Source organism: Canis aureus, chromosome 8 (genome assembly GCF_053574225.1).
Source record: "Canis aureus isolate CA01 chromosome 8, VMU_Caureus_v.1.0, whole genome shotgun sequence".
Classification (NCBI taxonomy): domain Eukaryota; kingdom Metazoa; phylum Chordata; class Mammalia; order Carnivora; family Canidae; genus Canis; species Canis aureus.
Window position 1 is genome coordinate 4,978,988 of NC_135618.1, and position 24,421 is coordinate 5,003,408.

Consider the following 24,421-nt stretch of genomic DNA (forward strand, 5'->3'; position numbering starts at 1 on the left):
CTTGTTAAGTTTTAGGTGTCTTAGATATTAAAGAAAGAGATGTATAATAGATAGTTGGATGTATGACTGTAGAGTTGAAGGGAGACATTCAAAGTGGAGGTACAGAATTGGGGGTCATCAGATGGGTATTAAAGCCATGAGGTTTAATGAACTACCCTTTCAAGTGGTGGTAAACAAGAAAAGTGGATCTGAATTCTTTGTGACTCAGCTCTTTATATCTCTTAGAACAAACCTAGATCAACTATGATCATAGCCTGAAAATCAGGTCATTGTTCAATATTTGAGTACATATTTCTCTCATTTATTAGACTAGGAGCTCCTTGAAGCTAGGAACCATACATTTATTTATTACTATCTACATCACTACACCTAGTTCTTGAAGATATTAAATGCCCAATGACTTGAATTAAACTGAGTTGGAAAATGTTCCTACAGCAAATTCAGTGGATGCACACCCCAATCACCTGGTTCATCCATCCCTCAGCTCTTTCTGAGTTGGAAAATTTTCCTACAGCAAATTCAGTGGATGCACACCCCAATCACCTGGTTCTTCCATCCCTCAGCTCTCAGTGTTGGTTACTAATGGTTCACATCTGCACTCTTTGTTGGACGCTTGTCCTTGGCTAAAGGGAACTACTTCTAAGGCAGATGCCTGGGAGGCTACACCCTACTCCCTCCCAGAGGACCTCAGTAGCCAGTGATTGACTGATGAACCCCATAATAGCTCACACTTGTGTCTCTGTGGGGGAATTCATGTGCCAGAACTCCCAGTAGGCTCAGACCTGGGTACATTCCTCCTGAAACCACATCTTCGCATCTTTCTTCTCCTACCCTATCACTCAGGTTTCTCTTGAAAGCCCTCCTTCTGTGAATCACTTTCACAGAGATTTCTGCCACAGATCCTACTTCTAAGTAGGTGAATCTAAGATAAAAGCTACAGATGGGGACATCTTCATCCCCCAAAACATTTTCCTAAGTGCATTTGTCTACAATCTTTAATTTTATTCAAATTTCCTAGTTTTAGGAGTAGAATGGGGAAGGGTTTCTACTCTGTATATTCTTCTTAGGCTTTTAGATATAAATGGGGCATGGAGTCATAGCTTTTTATCATCATCTACCACCCCACGAAAAGTTTATGCACTTTTCTTTTTTCCAAGGTAGACAACTATACTGAGTTGAGTATACAGACATGTATGCTCTCTAAATTATAGTAAGGATTCTACACAAAGAGTTCAGGAAGGTTTTGTAATGTTTTAAAACTCTGGTGTTTAACAATTTAATGTGCTATTTTAATAATATTTATTTCAGTAGACGATGCCAATATCCTATTCTTCAATCTCCTAATTTCTTTGGAAGATTTATTTGTTTATTTTTGAGGAGGAGAGGGAGACACAATCTCAAGAAGACCCCCTGCTGAGCAAAGAGTCTGAGCAGGGGCTTGATCTCAAGGCCCTGAGTCATGACCTGAGCTGAAACCATGAGTTGGTCCCTTAGCTGACTGACCCACCTAGGCACCCCTTGACCCCAGGATTTTATCTTTTCTTTTCTCTTAGTAAAGCATGGATCACCTGCCCATCTAGTCACATGTGTGCAATATACATGTGTCTCACACTGCTTAGAAGATCACACAAAATATCAGGCCCAGGTATCCCTTTTCAGGGAGAGTGGTAAGGAAGAAGATAGAGAAAGAAAGAGAGAGAGAGAGAGAGAGATGAAGGAGGGGAAAGAAAAGGTCTGAGGCAGGGAGGATGGCTGAGAATGAAAGGTGCCTGGAAAACTGACATCTGAGGAAACTGAGGCAAGACATCTAACTGGTGGACTGTGGGAAACTACATTCCTTTACCCAGGGAATTCCTCTTTGATTAGGAGAATTGTAAGAACTGGAAAGTATCTCCTTTGGCATTGTTCACACGTCATATCAGAACTTGAATGAAAATAAACTAGAAGAGACGGCTCATATTGTTAGAAGACTACGGAGCAGGTGACTGAGGATGGAATGTAAATGTTTTCATACGGTTAAAAGTTGGAGGTAAAGATCTCACTGGCAAATCTAACAGTGTCAATGATTTTGCAGAGGTGGTTTGTCTGGCCCTGCCCCTGGTACGGCATCGTGCTGTGGCTGGTAGGAACAGGAAACTCTTTCATTAGTGTTTTTACTCCCTGCTCTGCTAATGTAAAGGTAACTCTATTTTTATCTTCTCAGCCATATTTATTGATATTCGATGACACACAGCTCACCTTTCAGCACAGCTAAAGATATTACTGTTCTCAAGATTATTGGTTTTCTTTCTTTTCCCCATCTACACTGAACAACAGCATCATCACAGTAATCACATGCACTTTTAATGATGGTGCAAATTTATTGGCATTTTCCCCTTCAGGTGGGAGAACTCAAGATAAAGCCCTCTGCCCAGAAAATAAAATAACAAGCTTTTTCTCTTTATTGCAGTGCATGTTGGTATTCTGAAGGTGGCATGCTGAGAGAAGCTGCCCTTTCCTAAAGCAAATGCTAGGCGTTCAGGTAAAGGTCCCAGGTCCTTAGAAATCTCAGCTTCTCTAATAAGGGAGATGAGGGATGTAAATAGAAGGCCACCAGCAGACCCCTGGGAATAGTGTTTCCTCATAGAGAACTAGTAGTTTGTACTGAGATTCTCTGCCTTCTCTTAACACTATGACACACTCAGGTTTCCAAGAAATACAACATATGGCACCCATTACTATTTCTGTGCAGAGTTCTATCCTGGGAACTCCTCTAGGAACTGGGCTGACAATCTAGGAGGAAACCTAAAGGCTCCTGCCCTCCATTCGTTCTAGAGCTGACCTAAGTTGTAAGGTCCTTTGAGCTCTACAAGCTTTTAAATTTTTCAAAACTAAAGGTACTACTGAATCCACTTGACTCTGTAAGAGAAAAACAATAATGACCTTGGAGCAAATGTGTGCCTAAGGGTAAGTTTTTCACATCTCTACAAGTTCTTCTGATTTTCAACTTCACTAAATAAGTAGCTATGAAGGGGGAAGACAAATGATGTGGGACCCAGGAGTCAAGTGGGGAGCTTCTGGTCAATTCTTCACTAATATTTACTGAGTGACTACAATGTCTCAGGCATTGTGACAAGTATTTTATATCTATTAACTTAGTCCTCACCTGTTTTGATATAGGTCATATCATTCATTGTCTTCTCTTAGGTCATATGAAGACAAAGACTGAGAGAGGATAAACACAACTGGCTCACAATTACAAAGATAGTAAAGACTAGAGCTGGGTTCAAATCGAGAAAGCTTTGTGCTTTGCAAAAGTGGTTTGTCTGGCCCTGCCCCTGGTACGGGATCATGCTGTGGCTGGTAGGAACAGGAAGCTCTTTCATTAGTGTTTTTACTCTCTGCTCTACTAATGTAAAAGTAAATCTATTTTTATCTTCTCAGCCATATTTATTGATATTCAATGACACACAGCTCTCCTTTCAGCACAACTAAAGATATTAGAAAGCTTTGTGCTTTCTCAATTTGAAGGCTTTGTGCTCCGCTGTTAATTTGAGATAAAAGATATTACTTTTCTACTATAGAAAATATTTCTTTCAAGTTTTATCTTTTATCTAAAAAAAATCCATGCAGATTTTTCATGCCACATCTTTTTTGTTGTTGTTATTTTTATTTAAAAAATACTTGGGGATCCCTGGGTGGCTCAGCAGTTGAGAGTCTGCCTTCATCTGAGGGCATGATCCTGGGACCCTGGATAGAGTCCCATGTTGGGCTCCCTGCAGGGAGCTTTCTTCTTCTTCTGTCTCTGCCTCTCTTTCTCTGTGTTTCTCATGAATAAATAAATAAAATCTTAAAAAATATACTTTATTTCTTACCTTTTTGGTTAACATTTTTAAAAAGCAATTTCCAAAATCTGGCTAAATTGAAGAATATAGACACTGTATAACAAATGTTTGGATTGTTGCACACATTTAAGGTGGTAATTTGGGGATCCCTGAGTGGCTCAGCGGTTTAGCACCTGCCTTTAGCCCAGGGCATGATCCTGGAGTCCTGGGATCAAGTCTCGCATCAGGCTCCCTACATGGAGCCTTCTTCTCCCTCTGCCTGTGCCTCTGTCTCTCTCTGTGTCTCTCATGAGTAAATAAATAAAATCTTAAAAAAAAATAAGGTGGAAATTTAAGGTGGAGAATAAAGACCATCTGATGAAAGAACAAATGAATAAATGTTCATATTCTGTGGTCCTTCACTCTGCATTCCTAGGAACTGGGTCTGGTGTCACCTAAGAAACATGGCACGGTCATTCTCCCCTGATTAAAATCTTTCTGTGGTTTCCATTGCCTCAAATGTGAAGTCCCTACTATGAGAAATACAACCCTTCATGATCAACTCCTGGATAACTCTTCAGATTTATCTAATTCTAATCATACCTTACTTCACCCCCAAAACCATACACTATGGAATTCATTCCAATTGTTTGCTAAATTCTTGCTCATGTTTAGGGCACTTCTGCAGCTCTATTGTTTAACCACTCTTCATCCTTAATTTCAATTCAAACAGTATCTCTTTGGGAGATTGTATTTAATCCTCCAAGTCAAAATGGATGCCTTTCCTTTGTATTTCCATAGTATCTTATCCTTCCTTTATGAAGTACAGGCATTTTGGTATTGAAACTGATTGACTATTGAACTGTATCCTCCATTATATTATAAACTGCTTGAGAGAAAATACAATGTCTTATTCACTTTCATTTGATTGGCACTTAGCACAGTATCAGGCCCGCATAGGAAATGTCTTTTTTAAAACAGTGTTGAATATTGAATTAATCCTTTCACCTTTCCTGCTGATGAGGACAGGTGAGCTGATAACTAACCTAAAATCGGCCACACTTGAGAATGTTATAGACTTCCAGTGGTTCTCCATGAATTCATATGCTTCATCATTATTTTGCCTGTTTATCCATCTTGTATAGTCTCCATGCTACTTGTCATATTCACCTCCTCTCAAGATGGTCCTTGGTATCAAGGGCCCCCTCTGAAAAAACTGAGTAAGATAGTAATAGTGGAAAACCTTGATAAGTGCAGGCAAGCCCATATTATTATTCCAAATGAATGTACTTCTACTTTTTAAACTACATAATTTGCTTCCAGCTTTAGCTACTTTCTTCTTTAATACACTTAGAATACTCAAATTTTATGAATATAGAGCTCTGATTTACTTCTTTTGAGAATTATAAAATTATTGTTTACTTTGGGGAATATTTTGGCATTTTGTTTACTTTGGGGAATATTTTGGCATTTTCTGAATCCTCTTCAGGACCATAACTCCCAACTTTCTTGATGAAGGGAGCAATGTCTGTCTGGTGGTTCTGGACGATTAATGATCCATTTTACATATAGGAAGAAACTAATAAGGTTGGTTAAATATTTTACTGGGAAAGGCAACTCTTCTTCAGTGTAACCTTTTTGAACGTTTTACATGGAGAAAAATGCAGATTATAAAGAAGAGGTCAGTATCTTTTATAATTCTGGGAGTCAGAGTCACAGAAAGTAATAGATGGCATAGGCAAACTGAATCATTTTAGAAGGGACTGTTTACAAAAGTGTGTTATAATCACAAAATAGGGCTAGTACCGTATTCTGGTGATATAACAGTGGGACACCAAGAAGGAACGATTACCAGAACCTGCAGAAAATGAGAAATGTGAAGAGAGATCCACATGGGCACTAAGGGATTCACCCCTACTCATAGAATATCCACAGAAAATGGGTTTATTCATTTCTCCCCCTTCCCCTGGTCTCCAGTCAGTGCATGGACATGTATGACTAGCACCCAGAGAGAAAACAAGGAAAGTCATTGAACTAGTTCTTCTAGATCTGCCTCCTGGACAGAAAGCAGGTCAGGACAGAGAGAAGGTGGGAGAGTAGATCTGAATGGCCAAACAGAAGTTCACCAACACCATCTAGTTTCTAGTTGTGTGACCTGCTAAGCAACCTTTTAAAAGGTTCTTTTCATAGGAAAAGATCATAGTGAGCTCAGGTTAATCTGCCATCCACCCAGCTCCAGGACCTTTTACTGAATTCAATGACTCTGCCACTATGTGAGAGGCAGCCACTGTATATCTTCTAAGGTTGACAGCTCCCACTGGTTTGCTTGCAAATGCCCCTCCCTGCTACACCATCATTTCCCAATTACTAGCTTTTTAGAGTTGAAAAGTTGTGTTGTTTCACTGGCTCTTCACATCAGCTAAAATTTTCATGTGTTTGCCATCATGATTTTTCACCCTATTATATGGTCCCATCAATATGTGATTTCCCCAAGAGATGGGTTATTATTCTCTTTAGTAGACTCTGACTTTGGCATCTGGTCACTAGACTGAAAGTTCCATGAGGGAAGGGTTAATATGAGATACACTTTTGCATGTTTAACCTCCTCTCTCAATAAGGAGTCAACAAATCTTTTAAAAAGAATAGTGAAAAAAAATAATAGTGAATGTGAAACGCTCACACTCCATTTTTTTCAACTTTGACAAGGAGAAGAATTCACCCTAATAAAATATCTTTGCATTTGTTTAAGTATGGCCAAAGCTCCTTTTACCTCTCTATCAAAGCCTCTATATTAACACATATTTCTGATAAAATGGAAATAAAGATTATATGCTGAGAATCTATGATGAGGTTCCCAGGGCAGCAAGGGTGAGAGAAGAGAATAAGATAAATCAAATAATGGGTATATATCTCCGAATTATCCGAAGTTCCACTAGAAAGCATAGGCATGATGCAGTCATTTAGAATGTGTAGGCAAGATTGTTTTGGGCCTCGGGGCCTTGCAACAGTTGCCTAGAGAATGAAAGGAGAAGAATTTATCTTCAGGCTTCTTGATTTTGTCCCCTTTTTACTCTGTGGCCCTCACAGTTAACCTCGGGCATATTAATTCTTCCACAAGCTTCCAGGTTGTGTCAACTAGACACTTTAGAAAGTGGCCAAGGAAGCCAGGTCTCATGTCCTACAATATGATCCTTTATCTAAGTCCAGAGTGGTGGGGAGGCAGAGACTCTTTAGATCTGTTTATGTTTGGCCTGGGTTCTTTCACTGCTGAAGGTCCCCTTGTTGGAGCCAACCTTCATCCTGGAGGCCCCTTTGCCACAAAGATGGGCATCAATGGTGGCAGATGAGGTAACATGGTTTTCCACTGAGCAGGTGGTTCAGGGTCCAGGGATGAGCTATTTATCAATTAACTGTGGAACAAATTTAATCTGAGAACATCATACATTGGGCCACTCAGATCCACACACACTCTCTCATGGTATCTGGCTCTGTAATAAAATAAAAGGACTGGTTAAATGATTTATTTTTTCCTTGAATAGGGCGTACAAGTCCAGTCCTTTACAGTGTTGGAGGAAGATACCAACTCTTAAAGCCAGGGCAGGCAGACGCCCAAGAATCATTCGTTCTAATATCTACATGTAAATGTGGCCTGTTTTGAACTGGAATAAGGATTAATTGCCAAAATTAGTACTGTTTTCAAGTAAGCTCTAGAGATGAGGTATATTCTGTCCTACTCTTGCAAGAGAAAAGTAGCAAATGATACCATATCTCTGTCGTAGATCCTCTCTGATGGCAAGTGTTCTAAATAGAAGGGTACTACTAAAGTAATCATTGTTTCCCTAAAGAAGTCTTCCAAAGTTACTGGAAAACTCAGCACTGAGCCTGTAATTATCATACTAACAGCTGTGTCCATGAAACTTATCTTCCTGAATGATAGCATCGTCAAGGAAATAAAATGCAACTGTGAGATTCCCCTCTTTCTTAAGATTCCCTAAGTCATTATTTTTAAAAACTCCTTTTTTATAAGCTCATCAACCTGTTTTATTCTTCATATATTTTTTTTTGTATTTTATGCATTGGTGTAGTTCTACTTTTTCAGCATCTGCAATGTGCCATAAACATTTTTCTAGAAAAAGAAACGTTCCTTTCTCTTTTTACTGTATTGGGTCTTGAAACCAATTCAATTCAATCCAAATGCAGGTAATCCCAAAATTCCATTAAAACTGCTATTGCGGGATCCCTGGGTGGCGCAGCGGTTTACCGCCTGCCTTTGGCCTGGGGCGCGATCTTGGAGACCCGGGATCGAATCCCACGTCGGGCTCCCGGTGCATGGAGCCTGCTTCTCCCTCTGCCTATGTCTCTGCCTCTCTCTCTCTCTCTCTCTCTCTCTCTGTGACTATCATAAATAAATAAAAATTAAAAAAAAAAGAACATAAAAAAAAAAAAAAACTGCTATTGCAATGATGACCTGTGTCTTCACTGATGGTCTCGCCACATCTTAACTGGAAATATCGGATGCAGGTAATGGAACTAATTGTTTCTTCCTTTTTAAAATATTTTCTTCCCTTGATTTCTAGTACATAACATATTCCTGGCCTTATTTTTACCTCAAAAGAATTTATGTTCAGTATCATTGACAGTTGCTGCCCCCTACCCCCCGCCAACAACCTTTTAATATTATTCCATTTTTGTCAGCTCTTCTCTTTTCTTTCCTCTTCACTCATATACCTAGGTTAAGTCATTCAAAGGTACTATTCATCGTTTGATGACTTCTAAATTTATACCCCTGGCTTGGACCTTTATCTTGAACTGCATACCCATATTTCCAATTGCTTTCCCTCATTTCCACTTTATATCTAAAAGGCATCCCACACCTTATCAGTCCCTCCAAAAAAACATTTTTTTCTTTTCATCTAAAGCTTTCCTTCCTCAGTTTTCCTCAATTAATCTACTGCTCCTTCAGGTAGTATGGCTTAAAATATAACAATCTTCTTTAATTGTTCCATTCCTTCTAAACATAGTAATCAATCCATAAGCAAATATTCAAGTATTAACCTTCAAGCAATATCCTGAATCATTGTTTCTTGGTGCTACTATTGCCACTATACTGATTCAGGGCACCATCCCATCATCCTTGGACCACTGCATTGAGCTCATAATCTTGCCTCAATAAAGTACATCCTCTACACAGCAGTCAGTGATCCTTTTAAACTCAAGTCAGATTATGTTGCCCTCCTGCTCTCACCACTTCAATAGCTCCCATAATACTTAGAACAAATCCAAAGCCCCTAGCTACTCCTCAACTCATTGCTTTCCACATCCCTCTCACAGTGCTCAGGACACATGGGCCTCTTTACTTCTTTAGCACATGCCAAGGTAACTCTTCCTTCAGGCTTCACTCTTGCAATCTGCTTGAAAGTTCTTCTTTTATATGGCTCTTCCCTCTCATAACTGAAATATCACTCAATATCCTATTATTATCGTCAGTTGCTTTCTATTCCTTTTACTGCTTATTTGTCCTACTGGCTTCCTAGCTTCAGAAAATGTTTGATTCCCTCACATTTGGTATTTTTTAATGGTTTATTTTCTCTCTCTTTCACTATAAGTTGTGAAAAGATCAGCTGTTCCTGACACATAGGACTGCTTGGTAAACATTTTTTTAGATGGATAAATAATTTTCATTTGCTGAGTTCACTGATAGCATGGCACCCCAGGATACTGTTCGAAGAACTTGTTTATTGTTACTTTTGCTTGAGTTATGTCTTATCAGAGCAAAGTCTCACCAAAGAAATCCTAATAGTCATTACTAGCATGGTGACCTCCCTCTACCCATTAAAAAACAAACAAACAAACAAACAAACAAACAAACAAACAACCTTAAAAAACAGTAGTATGCCAATTTTCCATTTAGGAAAATAGGGGCCTTTTCCTTTTAGAAAAATAGATAGGAAGCCCCCTTTTTACTCATCTATATCATTCTCTATCGGAACAGAATAGAGAAACGTGACTCATGCCACCTGCTTCTTTCCTAGGACATCAGCAAATATGTAAAAGTTGATTTTTTTTCTTACTGCTCTGGTCTTTTTTTTTTTTTTTTTTTTTTTATTTATGACAGTCACACAGAGAGAGAGAGAGAGAGAGAGAGGCAGAGACACAGGCAGAGGGAGAAGCAGGCTCCATGCACCGGGAGCCTGACGTGGGATTCGATCCCGGGTCTCCAGGATCGCGCCCTGGGCCAAAGGCAGGTGCCAAACCGCTGCGCCACCCAGGGATCCCCTTACTGCTCTGGTCTTACTAAATTTTCTAGGCTATCTCTCTTTTCCAAGGCCTTTAATTGATACAGTAGAAATTTAATTGACTACATTTTGCATTTTAAAAGTAACACATGACTATAGGATCAACCATAAATCAGCTTCTAACTAGAGAATTTTCTTATAGGTACCCAAGTGTTTCCTTACTGAACATTTTGAGCACATAACTAAGCACACTTTAAACCTAGTGTTTTTGTCACACTTTATTAACACTCCATGGAAGTTCCAGAAGATTTTCGTTTTAGTCAAATATGTGTAAATCAATTCAAATCAATGCAGTAGAGAGCTTTATTTAAAGAAATGATACAGTGAATCCCTTTTAAAGACACATTTTATTAAGTGAATCATCACTCCCTCAAATACCTCATTTTAAATTCCAGATTTTCATTTATTAGGTTTACTTACCATTGGTTTCCCTGCTTCTCCTATTTTAGCCAAATTTCTCTAGTCTAATATACACATTTATATTTGGCTTGAATTTTCTCCAGGAAATAAAGATATTTTTACAGCTTGATTACTACATCATCTTAAATTGATTCCATAACTGGAGCATTTCTGTGACTAAACTCTCCTGAGGGGTAATCATTTGGTCACATTTGAACATCTTCTAATCATCATTATCTGACCTAATAAAAATACTCCAAAACTCATGTCCTTTTAATTTTACTTTAATGTTTTCTTTCATTAAAGTTTAAGTATATGCAAAAGTAAACTAAAATGTTTATCTGTAACCTGTGGTTTCTCAACATTACTGATACTGATATCTTAGACTTAACAATTCTTTATGTCTGGGTAGGAGAAGAGAAGACTATCCCGTGCATTTTAGCATGTTTAATAGGATCCCTGGCCTCTCTACCTCTTGATCCCAGTCATGACAATTAAAAATATTTCCAGATCTTGCCATATGTCTACTGTGAGACAGAACCAACCTCAGATAAAAACTACTGCATAGCCCATTCACTCCCCCACCTCCCACATACCATATTATTCAATCCATAAATTCTTCTATCATCTATCTATCATCTATCTATCTATCTATCTATCTATCTATCATCTATCTATCATCATCATCTATCATCATCTATCTAAAGACTTTTAAAGATACTCAAAACACTATTATCAGACCTAAAAATCTGGAAGAATAATTCCTTTTTATCATTATATAGCCAGCCCCTTTTTCAAATCCAATATGTCATAAATTCCATGTTTCTCTTTGTGTATTCTTCATGTTTTCTCTGTCTCTTTTCTCTTTCTCACCCTCCAGATAGAAAGGTGACAAATGATGATAGATGATAAATGATAAATAGGAGATGTATCTGTACACTACACACACAGACCACACACGCAGAGTACATACATTTATATTATACATACACATGCACATATATGTGTGTGGGTGTGGGTATGGATGGATAAATATAGTTGGTTTGAATTATAGTACAAATAAGGCAAATATAATTTATTTCAAGACTTTTTATTGAGGTATAGTCAATATCCTGTTACTTTCAGGTTTACATCATAGTGATTCAATATTTTTATACATTACAAAATGATCCCCACCGCAGGCCTAGTTACCATCTGTCACCATACAATACTATTATGGTATCATTGACCAGATTCTCTATGCTGTAAATTATAATTTTAAGATGTTTTAAATCTTTAGATTTAATATTCTTCATTCTCTTGGTTTTCCTGTTAAGTTATATATTGAAGAAATTGCTTCATTTTTTTTCCTGTAGAGTTTCCCAAAGACTAGATTTGCTCATTGTAATACTACAGCATAGGCAATTCTATTGTCTTTGGTATTTCCTGGTAGTTGAATATAGAGTATGATCAAATTCAAGTTTAAAATTTTATGGTAAGATGATTTTCAGAGTTTTGTGTCCCTCCAGAACAAGGTGTGCGACACTTGAATGTTTCTTCTAATGGAACATTAGGAGTTATTGATGCCCAATGCCTAGATCCTTTAGTTCATGAGGGTAGCAAAGTGATGATATTCTTTCTCTTATTCCTCCATCAGTTTATTATCTGGAAAACATCTATAAATAGAAACTTCTCTCATCTGCTATTAAAATGCTCAGGGGTGGAGGTTGTATATAAAAAAGGCAGGATAAATGATCAATGTTTCTAATTTATTGATAAATCTTCACAATCCTCTGTCTTGTCTCTCTAATGTCTCAGCCATTTTCCCAAGGATAAAAAAGCATAAATTCTAAAAAAAAAAAAAAAGCATAAATTCTTATTGCAATTTAAAGAATAGTTTGGTACCTATTCAATTTTCCTCATCTATGAAATGTATATGTTGATAACATTTACAAGTCATTGTTCAAAAAAAAAATCTCAAAATATGCTGATAAAAATTACTAGCTCTGTAAACTTGCCAACTATTTAATCTCTTTGAGTTTCTTTTGTCTCCAAAATCAGCATATTATATTGATCTTTTTTAGATATAATTATGTTTAACCTTATCAGTATATTTTATCATTCCATGTATCTATATATATTTTCTAGTACATGGACACAATAAATAATCTTAGGTAGTGTTATTCTCTTTTTCTAATTGATCTCCATCTGCGAGGAAAACCTACCTCTTTCCTCTCAAAACTATATAAAGTATAATTATTTTGGTGGTGGACATCGTATTACCTGCCTGCCCCATGGCAATTTTTGTCTGCAACATAGAAACCACAGATCTATGAGATTACTATGGAAAGGATGAAAAGGTGCAGTATAAAGGAATGATATCTGATCATTCTTTTCTCTCTTGTTACTAACATCACCTATTATCCTGTTTACTTTCCTTTTCTACTGCTATGCACTGATAGTTTCAATGATTCTTTCATAATAACTTCCCAAACCCTCTTCCTGGTCAGTGTGCTGAATAATTCTTCCATTTAGCACCTACTCCCTTGGCTTTATTTCCATCTCCTAGAGAAATGAAAATTTGTCTTGAACTCTAGCAGCCATCTGCCTGTCTCGATTGTAAACCAGATGACTTGTCACAAGAATCTTTGGGGAAGAATGGATCAGTTTGTGATTGTTGAGGTTAAGACTATTAGGCCAATTTAAGTGGGTGAAACCCCTTGCCCTGTATTCTTACTTATTTCATCAATAAGAGTACTTTGAATCTTCTGCAGACTGAGAAACACTCTCTGGTTGAGTGACACTTTTCGGAAAACCAATATCTCAGTTCAGAGATTCCATTGCTGAGAAAGAATAAAAAAAAAAAATTTAAAAAGCTTTTAAAAACAAAACAAAACAAAACAAAACAAACTTAATACCTGTCTTTATGGGGACTTAGTAGATGCCTTGTTCTCAGCCGTGCACAAGCTAAACAGATTTAATTGCCTTTTCCTATGTCAAAAACCAGCCTGTCCAGAGGGACACAATATGAGAAGCTTGTACAGGAACATTTTACGCTGTATCTCTTCCTAGAGCAATGGTGCTTGTGTTTCCAGGGCTGTCAATTAAGCATATTTTTTCCCCAGCACATATTCATTAAGACACAGTTGCCAACTTCATTGTCACTGCATTTTTATTATATACATTAGTTCTGGTTGAAGGACAATTTAGGAATGTTTTCATGGGGAATAAAGAAGACCTCTGGTTAGAAGATTTTTCTATCATTTATTACATTATACTAGCCGGACAAAATGGCTTTGTGCCCCTAATGAACACTCTGATCTGCATTTAACTTAGGCTGATCCTTTGAATATCTTTTATGAGTAATATTCTATTACCACAGAACTGTCCATACACACATCAAATTATATTTATTGGCCTTATATTGATGAGATATTGCTAAACATTAGACAATGGGGGTGGGAATATGCAGCAAATGACCAAAGGGATTTTATAACAAAAGGAGTTCTAGATCCAATAAAAAAGTCAATCAAACTTCTCTGTCCAGATGGTCACAGGGGTAGGAATAAAAGGAAACCAAAGAAAGAGGGGGAAAAAAATGACAAAAAAAAACAAAAAAAACAAAAAAGGAGGACGATGTTTAAGAATGAAACAGGTGTTGAACAAGGATATCTTTAAAGATAGTTGATAATCTTCCAGTCCTGTCTCTATGAATTCTGTCCTAGTCCCAAGAGCATAGAGGAAAAAAAAGAAAATACGGCTCAGTGATGGATTGTGACCTAAATTTGGGTACAGGACAGAATCCAACCTTAAACTGGTGAATGATGATGCACACAAGTGATCATGTGTCAAAAATTACAGAGTACACACACGGGATTAAATTCCCTAAGTGGTGAGTCATATGATATATTCAGAATTTGTTAGCTACTGTATGACGGTGACTAGGAACTTCCTCAGAGCTACCATTGGAAAGGGCAAAGGAAACGCACACCACTAGGATGTTTGGTTTTTGAGAATATGTGAAAAATTCTGTAGCTCCTAGGACATTTTCTCTTCTCTCATCTGAGTCATGGCGTTGCAGAGCAGACTCCAAGACAGCCATAAGCATGCAGGTGGTTTATTAGGGAGTGTTCTTGGCATCAATTTGTGTGAAAGAAAGGAAAGGAAGCATCAGCAGGCAGAAAGCGGAATTCGGCTGTGATATAATATCAACAGACACCTCAGCTGACACTATGGTGGGTTCTGAACATAGAGTGATGCTTTATAGTTGTGGGAGTTGGGTTGAGAGGTACGGCTGTTGATAACTCCTAACTGATGTCCTTTGATGTGAGCAGGGAAGGGCTTGCAACCTTAGAGGAGGCAACTCTCTTCAGCTGAGGCAGTGCCCTAAGGGGTCTGGCAGCTGCAGGGTTTAGTTCTGGACAGCACTTCAAGCAGATGGGGAGATTCTGGGCACTGCATCACATCTTACGCAACAGTGGAAATGATGATAGTTTTCTCAAAGCGTTGTTGTGATAATTAAATTTAACCAACCGACTTCAGGGCATATGGCACGGGCTCAGTAAATAATACTTAAATTCTTCTTTCTTAAAAATCAAATAGCAGTTTTGAAATCTGTTGATATGTATAAAGGTTTTTGAAAGGGATTTCTGCTCTCTTACACATATAGCCTCTTTGAGTCAGAACAATTTCTGATTAATAATTTTTTCACCTAACCTTTGCAACAACTCTAATGTAGGTATTATATGGCTCCGTTTTATAGGATTCTGAGACTAGATTAATTTAGAAATATTTGCAAAAAGTATTTGCATAAAATATTTGTAAAGAAATAGTTGCACAAATCAATGACAAAGAACCAAAGGTTTTATATAATGTCTTATTTTTTCCATGCTAGAGTGATAATAAGACTTGTGATCTGATCTAAGTTAATCATGGTCCTTCTTATAAGCTTTATGATTTAGGCAAACTTAACATTTTTGCTTTTCATTCCTTATTTATAAGTATAACTTGCATTTCCTGGCTCTATGAACCCTATTTAACAGGTGTGCCTCTTAATACAAGTGAGCTATGAAGAGATACTTTAAAGGCAAAGTAAAGAAACACGGGACGTGCATTCAGTGGAAAGAGTATTCAGATACTATCTGAAAATAGCTTACTGTGCCTAGAGCAAACAATGTCAGGACACGAACTTCCAGAGAGAAGTAAGAATGAACAGGAAAGAAATTGAACCTTTTATGCTTAGACATGAAACTTGGACTCAAAGTTATAGACAATGATGATTCATCGAAGGTTAAATAGGAGAGTAGTTCTATGAACGTTGAGCTTTAGGACTATCATTCTAAGCAGGTGTAGGAGGTGGAAACTATTCAGAAACCTAGGTTAGAAGTACTAAGAGATTAATAGAAGAAAAAATAAACCATGATATTGTATATACCTAGAAGGATTTACATTTAAGAAATATTAAAGTAAATATGACTTAGTAAAACTCACCATTTATTGGTTTATTTATTGTATTCTAGTACTCCCTTTGTAACAATAACTTTATGAATCCCTGGAAATTACCCCATGGTTGGATAGAGAAAAATATTTAAAACAATTTCTAATTGTTACTGATATTTTGAAGAAAACAAGAAACATGTTATGCAAAAACCCTTATTCTACTACTTTGCTGTCTTTTAGTGTCTGCCTTAAAAAGTACCTTTACCATTCTCCATTTTTCCTTTTTTTTACTTTTGCACTTACTTTGACATATTTTATCCAGAATTAATGTGTGTATTAATTCTAGTTTTAAAGTGCTGCTAGGGGCTAAGAGAAGTTAATCCTTTAATTTCTATGGTTTAACTTAATAAGATTTTAATACTTACTCACCTAATAATCCAATGTGGGTACTCCTGGTTGATGAAAGCATTCTATTTGGACACTTCTCAGGATACTTCCACCCCTCTGGCTATATTCACCTCCAGGCTCTCAGTTCCATGCACTCAGCCATAAACTGAGAAAATAATGGGAAAATTAGAAAAGGAAGGTTGTTATAGGATGTGATGGAAATAGCACACATCATTTCTATTCATACCCCATTAACTATTAATCAATCAGATAGCCATACCAAAATGCGAGTGAAGCTGAGAAAAGTAATTTATACTTGTGGCAAAAACATAAGGAGATAAGTCTGATAAAATAATCTCTGAGATATTTTCCTCTGGTCATGATAGATTAATCAGTACCTTAATTAAATAGTACCTCAAATTCATTAACTAGAACCTCAACTATTCTTCTTTGTTGGAGGTCTTGGTGAGCCTGGTAAAAAGCAGGAGTTAGAATATCAAAGAACTATCAGTATGATTTAGCTGCTGATAACTGAAAGGGAGTCAGAGTTTGTAGTTTCAGTATGGCCAAGCTGGATTAAAGACAAATCACTCTTTAGCAGATCATAACACAATCCAGAAACTCTGCAGTCTGTCATTATGATGTCTAGATCCAATCACATTCAACAGGCATATACAGAAATTACAAAATAGAAATCAAGGAAAGACATCATCAGCAAAATGCAAATGAAAACTAGAATGAGATTCTCACACCTGCTAGAATAGTTATCAAAAAGATAAGAGGTATGTGTTCACAAGAATTTGGAGAAAAGGAAAACTTTGTGAACTGCTGGCATATGTAAATTGGTATATACATTATGAAAAACTCCTCAAAAATATAATCAAAAATTTAAAAATATCTTCAACAGATATTTGCATTCATACATTCATTGAAGTGCTATTTACAATTGCTACAATATAAAAACAATATGTCTAGTGACACATAAATGGATAAAGAAAATGTGATATTTGTAGAGTGGAATATTATCCAGTCATGAGAAAGAAATCCTGCCACTTGCAAAATCATGGATGAAGCTGGAGGATATTATGCTAAATGAAATAAGCCAGATGCGGAAACTGTATGATCTCACTTACATGTGAAATCTAAAACAGTTAAACACAAAGAGGCAGAGAGTAGAATGGTGGTTGCCAAGGACTAGAAGAAGGGGAAGTAGGAAGCTGATGGTCAAAGAGTACAAACTTTCAGTTATAAGATAAGTTCTGGGGGAAAATATTTGAAATTCTTTTTTTTTTAAGGATTTTATTTATTTATTAATGAGAGACACACAGAGAGAGAGGGAGAGAGGCAGAGACACAGGAGGAGGGAGAAGCAGACTCCATGCAGGGAGCCCGACGTGGGACTCGATCCCGGGTCTCTAGGATCAGGCCCTGTGCGAAGGCGGTGCTAAACCACTGAGGCACCCAGGCTGCTCAAAATATTTGAAATTCTAATGGCTAAAAACTTCCCCAGATTGATGAAAAACACCAAATAAATATCCAAGAAGATTACTATCTCAGAAAGAAAACTTACTGAGCAAAATTCAAGATGACTTTGATTGAAGTTCTTTTTTTATTTCAAATTGTATATCAATAAGTATATTGATACCAGAGGAATGCGTGCAAAATTTCCTTGAAAAATTTTTGTTTGGTTAGGTTTATTAATTTCATATAGAGTTATGTTCTTGTGTGTGCCTTTGCGCTCAACTTTTAAGGTTTACTTCTATAATGTTTATTTTATGTTTTAATATATAAAGTACTGGTATGCTTCAGAACTCAAAGTCTGTGCCTGTACCAATTCATTCTTCCCATGACAACAGTAACCTAGACTCTGTGCATCTCATAACACGTGAATTTATAAAAAGCCAAATTCTTTATACACTCAGAATAAGAAGCTAGAAATTCCATTTTAACTAATATTTGTATTATTTTATTAAAATACATTAGTAAGATAATAAATAGACATTAAAAAGATAATAAAGAAATATCAGAAACAATTCCATGTCCATGAATTTGATAACCTAGATTAAGGGACCAACTCCTTGAAAGACACAATCTACTAAAATGCACACATACAAAAAAAACCTACACCTAACATTATTCTTCATAGTGAGAAATTAGATACTTTCTCACTAAGATGTGGAACAAGGCAAAAACATTCCATCTCACCACTCTAATTCAAAATTGTACTGAAAATCTTAATTAATGTAATAAGAGAGAAATGTAAATAAAAGGTAAACAGGGAAGGCAGAGAGGGATTTCCCAATTAGCCATATAGGAAATCAGAGTCAACAATAAGTCGTCAATAACTGATAAACAATTAGAGTTGCAGGCTACAAGATTAACATGCAAAAATCACCTGTTTTATTAAATGCAAGCAATACTTAGAAATAGAACTTTAAAACACAGTATCATTTACATCAGCACCCTAAAATTAAATATTTAGGTATAAATCTAAGAAAATATGTGTAAGACCTAGATGAGGAAAACCACAAAACTCTGATGAAAGAAATCAAAGAACTAAATAAATGGAGAGATACACCTCATACATGGATAGGAAGACTCAATATTTCTAAGATGTCAGTTCTTCCCAACTTGATCTCTACAAAAGATCCAGAATAACTAACATAATATTGAAGGAGAAAAACAAAGTCAAATACTTGCAATAAAGCTACAGTAATCAAGACAGTGTAGTACTGGTTAAAAAATAGACAAATAGAACAGAATAAAGAGCCCAGAAATAGACCACACAAATATAGTCAGTCAACTGATCTTTTAAACAGAAGTAAAGGCAGTTCACTAGAGAGAAGATCATCTTTTTAACCAATAGTGCTGGAGCAACTGGTGACCTACATGTAAAAATCATCATCATCATTGTCATCATCATCATCTAGACAAAGATCTTACAACTTTCACAAAAATTGCCTCAAATGGATAATATACCTAAACATAAAACAGGAAAGTATAAAATCAGAAGACAACAGAGGTGACGATCTAGGGGACCTGAGAGTGGCAATTACTCTTTAGATACAAGACCATAAGTATAATCCATGAAAGAAAAATTTGAAAGGCTAGATATTATAAAAATTAAAAACCCTCTGTGAAAGGTATTGTTCAGAGAATGAAAAGGCAAGCCACAGAGAGAAAATATTTGTAAAACCCATATCTGATTTTTAAAAAAAATAAAAACTAGTCTCCAAAAACACAAAGAACTCTTAGAGAGCACAACAATAAGAAAGCAAAAAACTCAATTTTAAAATAGGTAAAAGTTCTGAATGCACACCTCACCAAAGGAAATGCACAGATGGGAAATAGGCATCTGAAAAAAAAAAGATCAATATCATGTTATTAGGAATAGCAAATTAAAACAATGGATTTTCATTACATCCTTATTAGACTGGTCCAAATCTGAAGTACAGACAGTATCAAATGCTAGTGAGGATGCAGAGCAACAGGAACTTTCATTCATTGCTGGTGGGAATGCAAAGTGGTACAGACACTTTGGAAGACAGCCTGGCAGCTTCCTGATAAATGAAAAATACCCCCACCATATGATCCAGAAGTTGCACTCCTTGGTATTTACCCAAATGAATTGAAAGTTGATTCCTATACAGAAACCTCCACATGAATGTTTATAGAAACTTCATTCATAATTGCCCAAATGGGAAGCAATTAACATGTCCCTCAGGAGGTGAACAGAGGAACAAACTGTGGTGCCTCCATATGATGAAATACTGATGAATATTTTATTCATAAATAAAAAGAAATGAACTCCTAAGCAATGAAAAGCCATAACGGAACCTTCAAGGCATGATGCTAAGGGAGAGACGCCAGTCTGAAGAGGCTATATCCCATAAAATTCCTACTAGATATTCTGGAGAAGGCGAAACTACAGAGACCGTAAAAAGACCAGTGATTCCAGAGGTTCTGGTCAATGGGGAGGAATGGGAAAAAGAAGAATAGGTTGGAACACGGGAGATTTTTTAGGGCACTGAAACTATTTCATATGATACTGTAATGGCGCACACATGCTGCTTTACCCTGAAGGGTTGTGTTCCCCCCAAATTCATATAGTGAAACTTCATTTCTAAGGCATTTGGAGGTGGAGCTTTTGGGAGGTGATTAGGGCTTGAGGGTCATGAATAGAATTAGTGCCTTTATAGATAAAAAATCCTAGAGAGCTCCCTTACCCCTTTGGCCATGTGAGATTATAGGGAGAAAGCACCCACCTGTGTAATAGGAAGTGGGTCTTCCCCAGACACAAATGTACCAGCACCTTGATCTGGGGCTTCTCAACCTCTAGAACTGAACTGTGGGGTGAAAGTTTCTATTGTGTGTAAGGCACCCGGTCTACAGCAGCCTGCGTGAGCTAAGATACATCATTATATATTCTTCAAAAATGCATCAAATGTATGTAAAATGTATGACGCAGTGAACCTGTAGGGAAACTACACACTTCTGTTAATAATAACATAGCAATGTGGCCTCATGAATTGTAACAGACATACTACACTAATGCAAGATGCTCAGAAGAGGGGGAATGGAATGGGGAGAAGTGAGGGACTATATGGGAACTCAGTCATTTCTGCTCAGCTCTGTAAACGCGAGACTGCTAAAAATTCAAGCCTATTAAATCCAAAAAGAACTTTGCATTTTTAAGAGTTTTTAGGCCTTTGCGTTCCTGCAATGACTTTTTAAAGTTACGAAACGTGGGTCTCTTTGTAAAATAAAGACTGTTAGGACTATTTTACACATGCTGAAGATTATGTTCTTGGTTTCTTGTTTTTTTTTTTTTTTTTTTTTTCTTTTAGTTCTGAGTGTTTGCATGTTTAATTCAGTATTTGGGGACTGGGACTACAGGGAATTATTCTCTGTAAAAGCAGATTCCATATTGGTAACTATGCTACTGTGACTTTCTTTTAATCAATCCGCTTCTTTATTCTATGAAAAAGAAGAATATTTTACTTCCACAGTTTGGTGTGTGGCTCGGGGATGGTCTGTCCATGTTTGTTCCCTGTTGCTCTGAAAGGACACTCTTAGGGGATGGCCGCTGCAGGTGTATGAATGCAAACAGCCCAGGATACAAATACAACTGGCAATTCCTTACTCATCTGCCATCGTATAGCTGATTTTTACACATATGCCAAGATTTCTCAGGGCAGGCAGAGAGGGAGTACTTTGTCAATCGCTCAGAAAATATTACACGATGGTTTGGGGCATTGATCTCTTTCTCCTGCTGAGCTGTTGCTAACTTGCCTTTTATGCTATTTTGCTAAATGCTTTGTTCCTGTCGATTCACTCATACTAGAAATATGAACCTCATTTTTTGCTTCCTAAAGATACTTGAAAAGTAAAGGAAAAGAAATCACAATGTATAGAAAAAAAAATAGATACACTCCCAGAGTCATAAGCTACTTGAAAGTGGTTTGTTCCTTTGAAGAGATAAAATAGGAATTTTCTTTAGCTACTGACCTGGAAGAAAAATTGGGGGATAGATAAATAACTTCTTTTCTCCTTGAGACCAGGATACCTAACACAGCAGGAGTATAATTATGTCCATACAATGAGATGCACTATTGAAATTATAATGATGATGTTATTATAACTTGCAAACACTTATTTTGTGACAAATTTGGGTTCTACATGACTTATGTAACTTAAAAACTTACCATCTATCCTTGAAATAATGCTCCATGATCTTACACATCAGATAATTGAAGTTTCACATGTTTATGGAAACTGTCCGTGGTCATAGGCTACTAAGGAATGAAGTCAGAATTTGAAATCGAGTTTACTTATTTTCAGGTCAAAGGTAACAACATGAACGGCACATTAGCAACACAGATACAAAAACAGTCCATATGACTTACTGTAAAAAACGTTTTTAGTGGTCTCTGTACTTGCAGGGATACCTCAGATGCTAGCATTTGACAAGGGTTGGAGATCTCTCTATTCTTAAGAATGTCCTGTTCGAATAATCTGATCCTCCGTTTAACAACGTCTATGCAAGTCCACGGCCCACTTGAAAGATTTCTATTGGAAGACATAGTCTCCCCTCTCAGATGTCACAGGCCGATTTATCCCTCTTTTGTGTATTTGCTCAGTACAAAAATAAGCCAATTCTTGCCACTAAGGAAAACAAGATTTCATTTGGTTTATCAAAACAGGATTTGGTCAAAATGAGGATATTCAACTACGATTGTAGGGAGGACTTCTCATCAGATTCTCGATACATTCAAGAACTCCTTACCATCCATACCTATACGTTTATCCCAAGTTCAGATAGCTGATACTCTGCAGTCTGGACATGCAAGAGATCAGAGGTCCATACCCTACTATCAAACCAACTGAGTTAATACTCAAACTCTGCAGGTCTGGGAACATGAGGAGTTTTAGTACCCTGAGTCAATTGTTCTAAAATAAATGTCTCTAATTCTTGCACGACACTGAACAGTCACCTCAAAATAACAACTTCCTTCATATACTCTAGTTTGAGCATACGACAAAATCATTCTTCTGACAATAGGAGAGGAAAGGACGTGACGTCAGGTATTGGCTAGACTGCCTAGATGTGAAGGATTAGCCTGGGCCTGGGTTCTGACTGATTAAAAAATAGAACAAAGAATTCTCATGTGAGAATGATGGATTGAGCACACCTGGTTATCATCGGTTCCATCTGAGACTCCAGTGAAATCATGATAAAGGGAAAACACAGTAAACACAACACATAAAAGGAAGGTAGCGCTGCTGCCAACAAGTTTTAGAAAATAGATCACAAAGAAAAATTTCTAAATTAGGAAACTTGGGGAAAATACTATATCTAAGACTATAAAAGAGGAAAGCTTAGGCATGGAATCACTCTATGTGCCCTGCAGCAGCACCCCAAAGAGGCACAGAAACCAGACAGTTCAAGTATTTCAAAGAAAAAGAAAAGAGGTTGGGATGCTTGAAGGACGTGGACGGAAGAGTTATCGCCAATAATCCTTGTCACTTCAGCGCGGAGCCCAACTGGGCTGGATCTCAGGACCCTGAGATGATGACCTGAGATCATCATGACCTGAGTAAGAAGCTTAACAAACTGAACCACCCAGGTGCCCTAATCCTTGTCAACTTCTGATTACACGCTATAGAGCCATAAGGCATGGATCCTCCAGGAAAAGTAGTTTTCTTCTCCAGAGAAAAACAGCACATAGAAGCGGCTCTGGGAAGATAAGCATTCACCCGGCAGATGCTGACTGACTCCCCGGAGTACTGGGGCCAGAATCCAGCCTGTCAATTGAGACCAAGCCTTTGGGCCACAAACTGTTGACAGCCCCAGGGAACAGTAGTGGAGTTTGATCTCCTCATTTTAAGGCATGGCGGTTTACCTCCGCAGTTGAAGGAAGCCTGCAATGTAAATTCATTGATTCAGAAGTAATAATCAAATCCTAACATGTGGCAGGCTCTAGTCTAGGCACTGGAGAAACAGCAGTGAACAGAAAAACAGAACATTCCTGCGTCTCATGAAAAATTATGAAATGTCAGGATTTGATAAGTGCTTTGGAGGAAAATAAAGCAGAAATGGAGAATAAAGGAAGGGAGAGGTTGCAATTTCCAAGGCACTGTCATGGGAGTCCTCACTGAGAAGGTGGTATTTGTGCAAAGACCTGGAGGACACATGAGAGCCATCCAAGTGGATATCTTTAAAAAAAAAAAAGTAAGGAGTAAATAGTAAAGGAAAACTGAGGTTGGAGGACACTTAAAACATTCAAAGGAGAGCGTGAAGGTATGTACGAGATGTCATACATGTGCAGGTAAGTATTAGGAGATGGATTGTACAAGGATAAAGTGAGGCTCGACTGTGTAAGGCCGCACGAGCATTGAATAGACCGGAGTTACTACATACAAGAAAGTGCACAAGCCTTAACGATACATATCAATGAATATTTATAAATAAATGTCCTGTGGAAGCATTAATCAGCTCAAGATAAAAAAACTTGCCTCTAACCGCAGAGTTTCCTGTGCCCCTTTCCATTCAGTTTCCCAAACCAGGCAACCGGTCTTATGATTTCTATCGTTACAGATTAGGATTTTATGCTCTTGA

General features: G+C 37.3%; 1 long non-coding RNA gene across 1 annotated transcript in view; it reads right to left on the reverse strand.

Annotated features, from left to right (window-relative positions):
* Nucleotides 1–24,421, reverse strand: part of LOC144317999 (uncharacterized) — a 118,376-nt gene that overhangs the window by 57,973 nt on the left and 35,982 nt on the right. The window contains exon 2 of the long non-coding RNA XR_013383861.1: nucleotides 16,346–16,469. This is a non-coding gene — a long non-coding RNA (uncharacterized LOC144317999). The remainder of the gene's footprint in view (nucleotides 1–16,345; nucleotides 16,470–24,421) is intronic.